Below are 14,388 nucleotides of genomic sequence, written 5' to 3'. Positions count from 1 at the left end.
GGATCTCTTTACTTGATGATTTTGACATGCTTTTGGTGAATTCTAATGATGGGCTAGCCACAGATGGCATCTAATGTCTCATGATTTTTAAAATGGGTTATATATGGAAATGTTTGCATTATGATGATGAAACACACCCATGTTCATAAATTAGATATGCCATTCACTCTTTGAAAATATTGTGAAACATTGTGATTATAGACAATTTGTGTAAAAATTTTGGATTCATTTTATTTTGTTTTCTATGTCACAGAAACAATCAGATGTGCTTGTCAACTGCATTAATCTTGAAATGAACTACTCAGATCATTCACTTTTGAAAAGGCATTTTTAGAGTTGTCATCTACAGACAGATTTTTTTGGAGTTGGTTTTTGTTTGTTTGTTTTATGAAATCCTGGAAGTCAGCTGCTGGTCAGAGTGTTCCACCTTCAACAAAGAGGATGTCTTAGAGCCTGGTAGAAAGAACTAAGCAGACTCTCTGGGTTCAGAGCCCTGATGGCATTGCTTAAACTTGATGAGACTCAGACTGATCACTGCAATGAGCAAGAAGTTCCAGACATCTAGCTGAGAAGCAAATGTACTCATGAGACAACTATTTCAAGATCAAATGGAAGAAGAATTAAATCCAGCAGTTCCCCCACCTCGTCCTTGGGAGATATGTTTCCAGAACCACAGTGGACACCTGAAAATGCATACAATACTGAACCCTATCATTTAACACCTTTTCATGTGTGCTGTGGCCTAACTTTGGCAGTTTGAGGTGTGACAGCAAAACCATTACGAGTTTCTTCATTTCCAGATTCTTCTGCATCTGGGTTTGTTTTAGGTATATCTTGGCAACCTTGGAATATACTTTATTTTCTTTCCTTTCAAGTGGAGAACTTTGACCTTTAAGTTTAAGGAAACACTTTACAGCTTTTTTTTTTTTTTTTCTAATCATACATCCTGGACCTACAATTTCTAGCATCGATACTCTTGAGCTTTGGGGACTTTAATAAGCAAAGTAAGGGTCACTTGAACACAAGCACCATGTGACCGTTGATCTGATAACCATGATGCCTACTAAGTGACTAATGGGAACGTGATGTGTTCAACATTTCTAGAGATTAAAGCATCCGAGTATATTATTATCAAAACTTTTTGAAAAAAAATGGTCAATATTATAATATTTCTGTGTTATATGGAAGTCCTTTCCATGTTGAGCTATAACATTTGACTTTAAATCAAATCTCATACCTTACAAGGAGGCTATTATCATAGATTGGGCATCTTACATACCTGTGATTTGAGATGTGTTTGTATCTGAGGGCTTGATATGCTGTGTGTCGGAGCTTCGCCTAAATATTTTGCTGAAGTTTGTTAAAGTTAAAGATGTGAATGTTTAATTCATGTGAAGTGACCAGTAATTGCTGCCTTTTACACAAGTTGGTGCATTGCATCTGGACCTTAAACACACAAAATGGTCAGGAAAATCTGGCACTTCTGCTGCTTACATTGGATGCCATTTGGAGGGGGTAAAAACCCTGCTATTTGCAATTTGCTTTCCATCTGTTTGTTTTCACGGAGTGGGCACTGGCTATTTCAGATTTTAAGTGCATTTGTATTCCAGGTATGCTTTGCTTAAGAACCTTTCCTTTTTAAACCTCTTTGTTGCTGAGATGTGATGAAAAAGGTTTGTCCACTGACTGCTAGCAGTCTATCATTTCCCTTACAACTTGGGACCAAATGAGGTCAACAACTGGAACAGGTCCATCCTGGCAATGTTTTTAGAGAAACAGGGGGAGAAGTTGTTAAAATCAAAATGGAGTCACTTGTGTCCATCTTACCAAAAAGACAATAAAACTGGGAGGTTTTCAAGGAAGCGTTCTTATGCATGATTGCCTGACACTTGATACCCTGTATTTAGGACAAGTTTATGATTGTGTGTTTTTAATTCTGTCATTACACCGCTGCATGACTATCATTTCTGAGTAAAGAAAGAAGTGTTTTAAAAAGATGCTTTGAACAGAACATTTTGGTTTAAAATTCTGTAAGGAATCAGCAGTCAATACTGGAGCAGGTACTACTGAAGGGGCTCCGTTGGACTTGAAGTCACATTTCCCTGCAGGAGCCCTGGATGCAACTGACAGTAGGCAACTGACTAATTAGCTACACATGGCTCTTCCAGGAATGCTGGAGACACAACCAGTCCCCTGAAGAAGGTCTGTCAAATATAGAGCTGGACTCTAAAGGGCCTGCTGTATGGGTGCATAAGACATGGGAAGAACAAGTCTCAACTGCAAATGACTCTGAAATGGGCTAAAATTCAGCCCATTAAAAATTCTGTTCGGGAGACCTTTTCAGCCATCTGTATTATCTACTTTGTCTCCTTACTTTAAATCTTGAAAAAATGTTCAAATAATTAATAAATAGTGTGTAGAAATTTCCTTTTTCTAGGTCCAGATTTCCATCAGACAAAGCTCTGTATGTATTTACTTCTGGGATAGAGTGCTACTCAAAACCTGGAAAGAACAAGAATCTGGCCACCCATGAGTGAGAGGTGGACTGGTCCTTATGCATGGGAGCTCCACCACCACAACAGAGAACTTCTTCTCCATAAAAAGGATGAGTAACTTTGAGCTTTTGCTTCCTACTCTCATGCATCTCCTCCATACTAAATAGCATTGTTAAAATGGGGCTCTCTATTATTTATGCCAGACAGGAAAAAAAATAACAACAAAGGTTATTTGGTATCTTTGATAAAAATCCAAAGAACTGTTTTTGCAGTGCTTATAGGCTATGATATTTCAATTTAAATTTTGTTTCTTACAATTTGGCTGAATTTGGAAATTGGATGAAGGGGTCTGCTAGTTAGTACCACATGACTAGCAGAGAGCATTGAAGGTTTAACAGGAGCCTCTGCTAACATGGGAAACAAATTCGAGGAAGGAAAAATTGGTAAGAAATCAACATTTTATACTATGTTTAATAACTGTGGTGTCTCCACTTGCAAGTATTTAACCTGTACACTAAGCTAGGGACTTTGAGTAAAAAGACAAAAGGAAGTAGAAATATTTATAGTATCAGCTGATGTCAGATTAGCTATCTGGCTAAAATTACAAGCCTGTCCTTTAGGGAAAATTTGTTTGAAGAGTACTTATTTGGTCTATCCTCATCCCAGCCCTCCATTTTTTTAAAACACAAATATACCTTAAACAGTTACTGGAATTCAAGTCCTATCAGGTCAGGTGGTTCCATTCCATTTCCCCCTGCAACGCCCCTTCTCAGCAGGAAGTAGTCAGATATGAGACGTCGACCCCAATCCCCTAAGACTATGGAATGGACATCTGACACTAGGAATTTAAACCCAGAACTAAGGATAGTTTTTTTCATTACTGGGAGTTCATAATTGCTCATTACAGAGAATTTGGCAATAGTTAAGACTGCGGCCACATCTACCCTGTAGCCTGCTTATTTTGTAATATGTAACTAGTCAGTGACAAGATAGCTCAGGAAAATTATAATCTTTATTTTTGAGATTTATAGAATTGAAAAATCTCTCATGACTAGGTGATTAGGATCAGCTTCTGTGAGAAGGTACCCATCAGCTACCTCTATAAGCTACTCTTAAATCATCTTCTAGAAAAGAAAGGCCTTGTGACAAGAGCCCCTCTAACTTTTCTCCGAGCTGGCTTTTGGAACAGACTTGTTCCTCAACACCTTGTCTCTCAAATCAACTGGCCTGTCATGGGGCAGGTAGTCCACTAGCAACAATTCCATAGACTGTGCTCATTTCTTATAATGAAAAATGAAACATTTATATTTTTCTTTCTGACTTGCCTTTCCAAAATTCTTACTGATTTTTCTTTTTTTCTGGCAATACATTGATTTGCATAGATTTGCATAGACAGTCTGTCCTCCTTGTTAACAGGACAGCATTAGAAACAATGGTAAGACAATCAAAGTCTTGCCTGGGATATCTGTAGGAGGAGGATGCTTATTTAGTCAGATATGACCAGACACTTTCCAAAATAAGGCTGTTTTATGGAGCCAGTGCTTACAAGCTCCTCTTGGAAAAACTGTCCTGACACCTGGCTGCACAGGGTGCCCAGACTCACAGGGGAGTCAGGAGGTGACTTCCAGGAATCTTAGGCTACCTGGGGGACCTCAAGAAGAAGGAAGGTCCTGCCAGTCAATAGGTTCTGCAGGTGAATGTGATGGTGAGCTCTGGGTTTGGCTTCTCACCCTCAAGAGGCTTTGCAAAGTGCATTTGAGATTCTTCCTGAAAACTTCCAGCAGAGCAAATGGAAGAAGATCTACATGTAAATCGCCATTCTTGCTGCATCTCTGTGAAGAGCCAGGGCAGATGTCATGAGACCAGCTCTCTTGGGTGATCAAGAATAATCTTTCCTTAAGATTGTCTTTGATCAGAAGTGGGGAGAGACTGTAGAAGGAAATTTTGTCTTTCAGTGGGGAACTCTAGCACTGGCTCCATAAATCAGCCTTATTTTGGAAAGTGTCTGGTCATATCTGACTAAATAAGCATCCTCCTTCTACAGATATCCCAGGCAAGACTTTGATTGTCTTACCATTGTTTCTAATGCTGTCCTGTTAACAAGGAGGACAGACTGTCTATGCAAATCTATGCAAATCAATGTATTGCCAGAAAAAAAGAAAATTCAGTAAGAATTTTGGAAAGGCAAGTCAGAAAGCAAAAGATAAATGTTTCATTTTTCATTATAAGTATGAAATGTTCATTTTTCATTATTGGATTCTGGTTGCGTTCATTTGTGTTGGAGCTATTTTGAACATCTTTGTAAACTGCATGCAACTGGTGGATATGCAAACTCTGTCTTGTCTGGTTGCCAAACTTTATATTTCATTATGAAAAATGAAGTTTGGTACTTCTCTCCAAATTTGACAGGATCTTCTCCTGTTGAATCTGTTACCAGAATTTCTATTATTCCAGGTCTGCCTATAAACTAATATACTACCTTTCATTTTTTTCCTTTCTCATTCTTGCAGTCATTGATTCCTAACCCTAAGCCTGGGTCCTTTCTAGAACTATAGGTTGTCTTGTAGCTGTTCTTTTTTTTCCTAGAATTTGAAGAATCACCCGTAGCTTCAAGCCACAGTCTACTTCTGAGTCTAAAAGATTTATCATCCTAATGATGGTTCTCTCTCACCTTGGAAAAGCTACTGTCTGGACTACTAATAAAGTCCAGTGAATTTATCAGGTCATGCATTACTTTACTGGAGAAGTAACCAACATGGTGGATGGCATTACCAATGTATCAACGTCTTTGCTTCAAAAAACTGGGTGAGTGGTGAGGGACCAAACATACAATCTTCTATGGTTTGGGTCTAGTTCCAGTTTGTCTCCCAGAGTTTCTTGTGCTAGAGTTTTATTTCCCAGTAGGACAATGTTGAGGTGGTAGAACCTTTAATAAGTGGGGCCTAGTGGAAGGTGGGCAGGCCATGGGGGCACGAACCTAAGAAGGGATTAATGCAGGTCTCTAGGAGTGGATTGGATCTTGAAAGAATGGTGTTATGGTTTAGATGTGAAGTGTCCTTTAGAAGCTTATGTGTGAGACAATGCAAGAAAGTTCAGAGTGAAATGATTGGATTATGAGAGCCTTAACAGAATCCATGCATTAGTTTCCTAATAGGGATTAACCTGGTAACTGGAGGCTGTTAGGGTGTGGCTGAAGAGATGAGTCATGAGGATATACATTTGGAGGTATACATTTTGTATGTGGTGAGTGGAAACTCACTCTCTCTTTGCTCCCTGGTGCCATGTCCCCAGCTGCTTTCTTCTGCCACACACTTCTTCCATGATGTTCTGCCACACCTTGGGCCTAGAGGAATGGAGTCTGCCATCTAAGGATTAAGACCTCTGAAACTGTGAGTAACAAATAAACTTTCCCCCCTCTGGAATTATTCTTGTCAGTTCTTTTGGTCATAGCAACAAAAAAGCTTACTAAACAAATGGGTTGTTATAAAGCAAGTTCAGCTGTCCTGGGTCCCTCTCTTGCTTCCTTTATTACCACGTGATCTCTCCTTCTCACACATGTTCCCCTACCTTGATGCTATCAACCATGTTATGACATATGTGGAATCTCTCACCAGCACTGAGTAGATGCTAGCACCATGATCTTGGACCTCTAAAACTGTGTGCTAAATAAACCTCTTTTCTTTATATATTACCTAGCATCAGATATTTTGTTATAACAACAGAAAATAGGCTTAGACACAAATAGATAAAGGCCAGTTCATATATAAAAATGCAACTCTGACTAAAACCTCTACAACAACACTCTGAGAAGCCTAACCTCAGCCTCTTTAGCACTGAGTCTAGAATCACTCAGGACGTGATCAATAATTGTCAGGTTCTACATTTTTCATTCCCACTTCTAACTTTGGACTGACCATAGAGGACAAATACATACTCACCAATCCAGTTGTATGTTCTGCCTCTAGTTAGCCTCCCTCTAACTTCTCTATACCAAGAGCCTTCAAGTAGACATACCACAGCCTTCCTAGTTTCCACTATTGAGCTTTGCCACCACTCTGTGTTCAAGCCCCTGACAAATATAAGAAATTGTGGGTGGTTCATTTGTTTAGGAAGCTCTGAATAAGTAGCATTTGTTTGTGCTCATTTGAGTGACCTTCATTTATTTCCAGTTTTCTTGGAGGTTCCATCAAGATATGGTTGGCACTGCCCATCATCTCAGAGCCCAGCCATCAATCAACTGTGGGATGCCTCATGCTTTGCTGCTTCCTGCACCGTGATGTGATCAAGCAGTGCCAGTTCTGAACTCTGCTCTCTTCTTGTTAAGCATCGTGGGTGTTTATTTTGATTTTTGTCCTCTGGTTTCGTTATCAGTTCCTAGATGAGTGACATCCTTGATAGAACCAAGCCACTCTTTTCTTCCCTCTTGCTGTCATTTGTGTTACTAACTAGAGTTGTGCTGTCTGAAAGTGTGATTTGTCATGAGAAGAATCACAAGTAGGACACAGGCACAGGCCCTGCAAACCTATCGTTAGTGCCAGCCTCGCAGACAGGGGGATTTTATTTCCCAACTCACATGTCACCCTGTCATCAATTCTGCCTAAAGCCACTTGCTTCACTGTGAACAAGTGATCTCTGCCTTGCCTTTTCTGAGTGTGCCTCTGGACCAGGAGTAACGTTTTGCCTTTGCCTGGGGAGAACAACAATATATTTGTGCAGTCATGTCTCAGGGGTTCACAGAAGCCCCTTCTATTTTTTTCCCAAGCCCTCTATCAAGATTTATAAATGCCTCTTGTGATTCAGTTTTGATACCATATGTAGGTAGCCTCCTATTTTTTGTTCATTGAAAGAAGAAAAAGCCTGTAAAAATTCCATTTATTTGCTTTCAGTCCTGTTGCAAAAAGATGTGCTTCAAAAGGCAAATTATAAAATTTCCCGAACAGTGTCCATTACTTGAGGCATAACTTACTTGAGGAGGGAAAATGTTCTCTTCTGATAAGTCAAAGGCTGCAAAACTTATCCTAGACTCCTTTCAAGATGGCAACTGAGAGGTCTTCCGGGTTTAACTAGGTGTTTCAGATAACAGTGCCCAGATTTCTGTGATTGCAGTGTCTCTTTATGTATGGACTTAAGTCCTCTGCAAGATCCTCTGATCTGGGAGCACAAACAGAAATAGGTCTTCCTTAACCCAAAGAAAGTTCTCTGTTATGTTCCTTCCTTAGGAATCCCTAAATGGTGTTTCCTGGATTTTATGAGTGATCTGGACATAGTCTTAGGGTTTTAACTCAGTTTCTTGAGAACTATCTAAAACCTTGTGCTTTCGTGGGAACCATAAAAAATAAAATAAAATAAAATCCTCTTGCTTACTAGACCCTCCACCTTGACCAGGTTGTTCAGGTCACTCTCCTCGACTTAGGGCAGTAGGTGGGGCTGCAACACCTGGTGATGCTGCTGCTGATCTGGTTCTGAGCTCTGTGCCTTTCCTCAGGGTTCCTCAAGCCACTTGGACACTACTATTGCCTGGGTACTCAGCCAGCCAATGAGCTCCTCACACCTCTCCCTCTCACAGCACTACATTTCCCTACTACACACCGAATCCTGACACTTTCCTAAAAATTAAAATGAAATAAGGCAACAATTCAGCTGTCTTAGTTTAGTTAGGGAACTTTATGTAAGTTTACTCTCATGTATTAGTGACCTCATTGAGAAACCTGGCCTGATACTGTGTTATGGACCATACCTTAAAAGTGACACTGAAGGTTATTAAGCAGGATCTGCAATGAGTAGTTTAAGAAGATGGATCTTTAGAATATAATCCTCTACCCAAAGTAAAATCAGCCCAATACTAGAGTTTATCAAATAGCTGAACACCAAAGAGTAAATACAGATGTAGACAGCAGACATGTTTAGGGAGTAGTACTTGACTTTAGTGTGCTCTCAGGATGCAGGGTATTTCTTTCATCTGCCAGGACCCTTATAAAAATGAACAAGCTACAGAAGTTTGAGGTGCATTCCCCCCTACCTAAAGCGAAGGCTGTTAAAAAGGCTGAGTGAGGCCCCTAAGGAGAGATTCCTAAACACATTGTTCTAGGAGATATTTGTGCTGAACAAGCTCCCTTGACCAAGGTCATGATCCTGTTTAAACACTGGGAGCATAAATCCCTGGTGGGATTTTGAAAAGGAAGATTGGAACACATTTGGTTTTACTCCTCACAGAGACAGGCTCTGCCACCCTCAGAATGGCCTTCTGTGACATGAGATCATCTCCAGTGGATATAAGCTAAATTTCTTCACGCAGTACTTTTATGTACTGAATACCAGCTCTGTCACCAATGAGTTAAAGCTAAAAATTTTCCCACAACATTTTCCTAAATCTCTTCTTTATAATTTTCTACCAGAATATTTCATCATTGGAAGATATTTAAGAGAAAAGCTGCCCTTGGTTTCATTGGAAGACACCTTATCAGGTACTCTTACAATAAATACTGTAGTAGAATTCCAGAGTCAATGCTTGGGGAAATTCAGAGTTCCATACAATTGGAAGTCTACTCCAACGGAGGGCTACAGCATGGAAAACTTAAGATTCTTAGAGGCTGTGACACAGCTGATCTTTGAAAAGAAATGCTGACCCAAGACCTTGGTAACAAACAGCTGACTCCAGACAATAGGCAGCTACTGTGAAGATGTTGGACCAAGACTCCCATCTAATTCATGCTTTGTTATTTTCTCTACTTGCTCATAATTATTCTTCTTTTCACTTTCTACAGACCCTTGGCTGTCATTCACACATAATAGCCTTTTTTTTCTCTTTTCTCTCTTCCTTATTATAACGGTTAGGTCAGAGCATACTCATTTCATTGCCATTTTTAGATTATCCCAAACAGTTTCCAATCTTATTGTCTGCTGGACATTCCACCCATCACCTGATCCCCTTATTAAAATCCTCTGGGCAATCCCAGTCTCTCCAGTGAGACCATAGGAAGGATACTGGTGATGTTTCTACTGTACCTATGTTGAAAATTGATCCTAAGTAAATCAGCCTATCACTTTACCAGTATCTATCTCACCTAGAAAAAAGAACTAATTATTCAAATCTATTGACCAGACAGCATGTACTTCTAAATTCAAATTCAATAAACTTCTTAGGCAAATAGGCTGAATATTTTCTATTGGAATAGATTAATAGAGATCCAAATCTGTAACCCAGAGGGCTAGCAGACAATTCTACAGCAGTGCTGCTTACAACAAAAAGCTTTTCTTTGCCAACCTCTTGAAATTCACTAGATTGCTGACCCTCAGGATGAGACTTCGGGGTATTTGCTTTAATTTGACTTTTTAACTTAATATTTCTCTCTCTCTCTCTCTCTCTCTGTCTCTCTCTCTTTTTATTTCAGCATACTTGTTTAAGACATCTGCACTCCAGGATTCTAAAACAACTGACCTTTGCTATCACCTCTCATGAAGTGGCTCAATTTATTTTACAGAAACACCACCACCAAGAGCCCTAGCATGACTAGTTATTAAAACCTTCTTCATCTCACTCAGGAGATTTATGATTGTCTCTAAGTTGTTCAACAACTATTATATCCATTCATCTTGAACAAAAGGAGGACCGACAATGTTGAACTTTACCTGAGATCTGTTTCTGGGAAACAGTGAGGTTTAAGAAATATATGCCCATCATTGTACTCTAAGACTTCAATTAAATATCCTTCTCCATAAAACTGAGATGACTCCCTGTACACTTTTTTCTTATAAGCCCAATAAGACTCATGTGTATATGTGTCTGTGGTCAATTTATATTTGACAAAGGCGGCAAGATCACTCAATGGGAAAGAATGATCTTCCCAATTAAAAGGCTTCAGGACAACTGCATAGCCCTGGGCAAAATATGAAGTTGAAATTTTACTTCATAATATACAGAAAATTAACTCAAAATGAATCAGATACCTAAGTATAAGAGCTAAAACCACAAATATTGTAAATTTTTACAACTTCAGATATTGCGATCTATTTTGAGAGATGACACAAAAATGCAAGGTGCGAAAGGAAAAAAAAATAGCTGAATTGAAGCTTCATCAGATTAAAAAAAAATTGTGCTTCAAAGCATACTATCAAAATGAGAGCTTTCTTGAAACCCAGTGATAGAGGACTTGCCTAGCATGTGGGGATATGAACCCCAGAAAAAAAAGGAGAAAGAAAGAAACCAAAGAAAAAGGAAGAAGGAAAAGTGAAAAGCTAATCAATAGATGAGAGGGGTGCTTGTAAATTATATATCTGGTAAATAATTTATATTTAGAATATATTAAAAAATCTTCCAGTGCAATAATAAAAAGATAAATAACCCAAATAAAAATCACAAATCATCTAAATAGACATTTGTAGAAGGGAGATGAAGTGGTCAATAAGAATATGAATAGATGTTTGGCATGGTTCGTCATCAAGTAAATGCAAATCAGAACCACAATCAGATGCTACTTCATACCCACAAGAATGGCTACAATCAAAAGATCAGAAAAGAACAATATTGACAAAATGTGGAGAATTTGGAATCTTCACAGACATCTGGTGGAAATGTAAAATGGTGCAGGAAGTTTAGACAACAATCTACCCGTTTCCTGAAATGATTAAGCTTAGATCTTTTTATTTAACTTCCACTTCTAGCTATGTAGTCAGGAGAAATGAAAACATTTATCTGCATATAAATTTGAACACAAATGTTGATGGCAGCAATATTTATAAGAACCAAAAGGTGAGATCAACCCGAGTGTCTATCAACTGAATGGATAAGCAAAATGTGGCGTGTCCATGCAATGGAATATTGTTTGGCCATAAAAAGTAATGAAGTACTGACGCGTGTTGCGGATGGATGAACCTTGAATGCATTGTGCTAAATAAAAGATGCTGCTTTGGTTTGGATATGAGTTGTCCCCAAAGGCTCCTGTGTTAATGCAGGGATGTTCAGAGGTGAAGTGATTGAATCTTGAGAACTATAACCAAATCAGGCCAACCCAATTTGAGTGGATTGTATGATAACTATAGTCAAGAGGGGTGTGACTAAAGGTAGAGGGTCACTGGGCTTGTGCTTTGGAAAGGTTCATTTTCCCTGTGACTTGTTCTCCACTCCCTCTATTTCCCCACTGCTTTGAGATGAGCCATGCTCCTCTGCTATACTGTCGGCCATGGTGTGCTGCCTTATCAAAGGCCCAGAGCAATGGAGTTGACTCTCTATGGACTGAGACCTCTGAAACCAGAAGCCCCAGATGAACTTTTCCTCCTTTAATTGTTCAAGTCAGGTTTTTTGGTCACAGCAACACAAAGCTCGCTTAAACAGATGCCACTTACAAAAGACCACATACAACTCATTTGTGTTTAATGTTCTGAATAAGCAAACCTGTAGTGATAAGAAGTAGGCTAACATTGAACAAAGACCAGGATGGGGGATGTGATATGATAGTTAAAGGGCAATTAGTTTTGATATGAAGATTTTCTAAAATCAGCTATGATGATAGCTTTATAATATGTGAATAGTCTATAAAAATCTTTGTAGCATGTACCTTAAATGAGCATATTATAAGGCATGTAAATTATATTTCAATGAAAGTGTTAAAAACAAAAGAAAACAAATTATCTATGTTGGCAAATGTTTACTTCTGATAGCAGTTGGGTGTCCATTTTGAACTTTGTTCTTATTTTACTTATTTCTGATAGTTCTGTTGGTCATCTGAAAGAATTCTGTGCTGATTTTTCCAGGATGGAGGATGTGAGATGACTTTTCCTATCTGCCTAACCATCGGTGCTGCCTTTTGACTGGAAGAACTTGGTTTTTCTCCTGATGGCCTCCTACCTGAAATCAGCTGCTTCTTATGACGGTCTTAGAGGAATATTCCAAGAAAACAAAATCAGAAGAACCTCTTAAGCCTAACCTTAGAAACTGAATTTTTATTTCTGCCACATTCTATTGATTAAAGTAAGTTATAAAGCCAGCCCAGACTCAGGAGGATGGAGAAAGAGACTCATCAAGTAGAAAGGGGATGGCAAAGTCACCTTGCAATATACCCCTGTCTTGCTGGGATAAGAAATTAGAGGCATTAAAAAAACAATCTACCATAATCTTTGTAAAGATTTAAGGACTTATCCATTAGTCATCAGGGAATCTCTAAGAGGTATTAAGCAAGGTAATTACATGATCAAGCTTATAATTTTGAAAATGAACATGAAGACTATGGAAGTCGAAATAAAAAGAGAAAAATTTGAAGTCAGCCAAAATGTATTTACAAAAGATAATAAACTAATCTATTAATAAGTGATAATGGTTTGAATAAAGATCGAATGAGGAGAAATCTTATTGATTTTTGAATCTAACTCAGCATCCAGCATGTTTCAAAATTACATAGAGCATGATAACTCACTGCCCCATGATGTGTGTGTGTACCATAAATTATCTGTTACATTGTACCAATCAAAAAAAAAAAAAAAATCCAGAGAAAGCAAGAAACCTATGAGCATGGAATTTAGATGAAGATCAATTTAGGCAAAATGTGTAAGTTACTATAAAAACTCTGGTTGTTCTATTGGGTAATGCAAATTACTTTAATTGCTGAGAGAGAGAGGGAGAGAGAGAGAGAGAGAGAGAGAGAGAGAGAGAGAGAGAGAGAAAGAGAGAGAGAGAGATCATTAGTTATAGACCAAAAATGAGAGCATAGTATCAAACAAGCATTACTTTCTACATTTGATTCATGTGTGAAAAAAAGAACACTGAACTGTCTAATGAATCTCCAGTGAGATGAGCTTGCAAACAGCATTTTTCAAGTTTGCTTAATTTTGAATCATTTGTCTACTTTGGGAAATGCCTAAGAACTTGTTATGACCATTCAAAGATGAGGACTTTGAGCTATGAGATATTAAACAATTTTTTTTTGTTCTTACTCCACACTTTATATTTTTCTTTTTTTAGTGGCCTTAAGCAATTTTATTAGCTAAAAAGCATTCAATAACAGTTAATAAGGGCTGGATTCTTTACAAAGTCCCATAAATACCACTGAAAATGTAAAAGCCATACCCTTTGCCTCTAGAGACAAGCTGTCTCAGACAGAGGCTGCTAGCCACTCATGCCTATGAAGCACTTGAATTGTGGATAGTGTAACTGAGGAAATAAATTTTAAATTTAATTTAATTTGAATTGATCTTCATTAAAAGTTAAAACATTTTCCACTCAATGTAATTCTAGTACTTTGGTAGGACTACATTTTACTTAAACTATTGAAAATTTAGCACCCAAACTGAGATGTGCTACATGTACAAAATACACACTGAGTTTTGAAGACATGGTGTGCAAAAAGTATAAAATATTTCATTAATGATTTTTATATTTACTACATGTAAAAATAAACCTTTTAATTTTGGTATACATAATATACACATACACAGATTACCTGTGTAGAAGCCAATGACTAGAAGGGCAGGAAGGATGGAAAGATGAAATTGGCCATGCCTTCCTTCATGATGGAGTCACACGGAGCAACATGGCTTAGCAGAGACCCTAGAGCTCACTCCTCTCAGAGCACAACCTGGACTCCTGAAGACATGTAGGAATGACAGACGAACTAGTCTAGTAAGATGTGTGTGTATTCAGAGAGCATATATAACTTAAAAATATTTACCCTTCCTAAAGAGATCCCACTTTGAGGGATCCACAGCAACAGGAGTGTTTCTTCCTCTAACAAACATTTGCCTAACATTTGAGCCAAACTGATTAAATGTAGATGAAAGGGAAAGAGAGGAATCAATAATAAATGCTAGCTTTCTGATCAGCTTGGTGGTGCCATTGACTGAGATGCTAAAGTTCTGTGTGCAGGTTGCTTAGGTTTCTTTGGGTGGAGGAGATAGAAATGTT

The 14,388-nt window shown here is 38.3% G+C and overlaps 1 long non-coding RNA gene across 2 annotated transcripts; it reads left to right on the top strand.

Moving 5' to 3' along the window:
- The first annotated feature begins 266 nt into the window (after positions 1 to 266).
- Positions 267 to 12,824, top strand: LOC114104072 (uncharacterized). 2 transcript variants are annotated; one of them, XR_011704657.1, is made up of 5 exons: positions 267 to 5,300; positions 5,787 to 5,884; positions 6,665 to 6,823; positions 8,891 to 8,959; positions 12,246 to 12,824. It is a non-coding gene; the product is annotated as an uncharacterized lncRNA (long non-coding RNA). The 2 variants fall into 2 exon arrangements; XR_011704656.1 differs by lacking the exon at positions 12,246 to 12,824 and adding an exon at positions 9,887 to 10,194.
- The last annotated feature ends 1,564 nt before the right edge of the window (positions 12,825 to 14,388 follow it).

Source organism: Marmota flaviventris, chromosome 15 (assembly GCF_047511675.1).
Source record: "Marmota flaviventris isolate mMarFla1 chromosome 15, mMarFla1.hap1, whole genome shotgun sequence".
In the NCBI taxonomy this organism is placed as follows: Eukaryota; Metazoa; Chordata; class Mammalia; order Rodentia; family Sciuridae; genus Marmota; species Marmota flaviventris.
Note: the sequence above shows the minus strand (reverse complement) of the source record. Positions and strands in the feature narration are given on the sequence as shown.